This window comes from Penaeus japonicus, unplaced genomic scaffold (assembly GCF_977035675.1).
Source record: "Penaeus japonicus unplaced genomic scaffold, GWHDUDI00000001_assembly GWHDUDI00000029, whole genome shotgun sequence".
In the NCBI taxonomy this organism is placed as follows: Eukaryota; Metazoa; Arthropoda; class Malacostraca; order Decapoda; family Penaeidae; genus Penaeus; species Penaeus japonicus.
The window spans coordinates 24,902,131-24,904,630 of NW_028234431.1; positions in this window are offsets into that span (position 1 = coordinate 24,902,131).

Here is a 2,500-nt window from a genome sequence, read left to right on the forward strand (position 1 = left end):
CCTGTAGCTTTCGTACATTTTTTTTTTTCTTTATAATCGTCGCCCCGGTGTAAAACTCACTCGACTCGCGCCTGACTTTCTGTCTCGTAGCTATGTTATTTTCCTGAATGTCTTAGGGGATCAGAGTTCCTAAAAGGCTGATTTCGCCCCTCTATTCTCCCCACACTCCCTTGTTCCACGACAGCGGGGGGATAATTTTCTCTCGACGAAGTTGATCGCTAGTCTAAGCCGAGCGCAAACCTACGTCGCGTCGCGTCTGGGTGTCCAAGGAACAGAGCCGGGGTAGGAAACAGTCAATCTGCTGGTGGTTAGGTCATTGTCAACCACTTCCTCAACTTGTCCCATTCATAGGGCTCTGCAGCCGTATGTGTTTCCGGATAAAGATGCGAAATCGGTTGGCTTTGCGGAGCCGGGGTCGCGATCGACGGCGCCTGCCTGACTTATTCGTTAAGGCCACCGCGAGGCAGCTTTTACGTTTTCCATATAAGCCAAAGACACGCTAGGCCACGGGGGGTGAGTTTTCTATGCCGATCACAGTGTCATTTTGACGGAATTTGCCGACTAAACACGCGAGTTATTCCCGGTCTTTCAGTTTGAACAATGGGTTAACGTCCTCCAAAGGCTTTTAGCCCTTAAAGCTCATTTAGCGTTGTAAAATGAGGTGAAATGAACCATATGGTGAGTGGGTGTCGGGCGCAACCTTGACGCATCACAGGTGAGTCATAGACGAACAAGTTGTCGGAGCGTTTCGGAATTTAGTCATTTATTTTTCAATGTCCCCTTTCCCCAAAAACATCGCCAATGACCTGACTACCAGGGCATAGGCATTCCCCGCTCCCATGCCAAACCGAAGGCCTATCATTACGTTCCTGACGGCGCCGGATCTGTTTTCCCACCAAATGCTAATATTGCAAGTGCTGGCAACTCAGAGCGACGTGCTTCCTTTCAGTGAGTCATCCAAAACTACGACCTCGTATACATTCAGCTGCACACCTGACGTTTTCTGTGGAGATCGTCAAGAGAAACTTCCAGAAAACTTTGGTGTTGTTTAAAGGGTAGGCTTGTGTAAAATCAAACATCAGGGGAAAAAGGGAAGTAAATTTTGACCGATCTTTTTAGAGAGGCAGCCATTCCAAACAAAGAGCAAAGCTTCATTTCGTGGATGGCAGGAAATCGCCTTTCTTGATAACTGTCTCCCTTTTTTTCGATAAGGACATTCCAAATATAGCCATCCGCCGAACAACAACAGCAAATAGCATTAGATATAGACTTTGCCAAAGATGCCAGCCTTTTTTTTTTATCAAAGGTAAGCGAAAGCACAACAAACCCTGCCTGGGCATGTACCAGAGATGTGTACAGTGACGTATATGACGCAATAAATTTATCTAATAAAGGGACGAACCATAAAGGAAATTCCACAAAGGGATTCTGGCAACATGCTAATGTTATTGTCACTGATGTATGTTGATGTATAATTCTGGTGAAATTTCATATTTCAATGGAATGCTCTGTATCATTCGTACGAAAACAATCATAGAATAGTTTGTCTAATCTGTAAAATTGTTCATGAAAGTTGATTTGTCATGAACGCTGTTTTTTTCTTTTTTTTACGTTGTTTCCTGCTTTATGTAAAAAGCTGTGCTAATTCTATGTTGTCATGTTATCTACGTTTTAACAGCGCCTATTTTGTTTTGCAATGTTATTACCAGTTCCAAAAGGAATGACACACCGGAAACCGGATGATTTATGGTTCTATGGAATTTGGTGCATTTTCACACCAATAAGCATAATGTGTAATATTTAGAGATAACATGCTTATAATGTAAATAAGATAAAAGGGAACTTTATCTTCCCTCATGAGTATTGATTTGATGATTACTATATTTATTAGAAAAAAAGGTTGATATTGCTAATAATATCCTCTTTACTATTATGCAAATTATAGAATTCTTGTCTTGTTTATCCATCTTAACTCATGTTTATTCACATTTGATATGTTTACTCTTCAAGCTTATGTTTATCCACGATTGTCTAGTTTATCAAATCCATTTTTTTATGTTTATTTACGTATCATACTTTTGTTCTTTATGTCTATTCATAACATTAGGAGTAACTGTTTATTCTTGCATCTGGTTGTCTATTTGTTATGTTTTTGTTTATGTTTATGCTCTCCAAAGTTTTTCTTTAAATTTCGTTTTTCAAATGTTTTTATTATTATTATTATTATTATTATTATTATGCTGTTTTAATTATTGTATCAGTATATTCATCATAATCGTTGTAGCTCTTATCTTTATCATTTTTATTATAATCAATCTTGTTATTGTTGTTGTGGTTGTTTTTCATCATATACTTTTAAGCGTTGTTATAAGTGGTAAGTCTTATCATCGTTTTACTTAGCAAAATTGCTACCAACTTTTTAAATTGCCATTGTTATGATGATGATTAAAACACCCTGTTAAATCTTAGTGTTGATAAGGCTATAGCTATGCATAGGAGT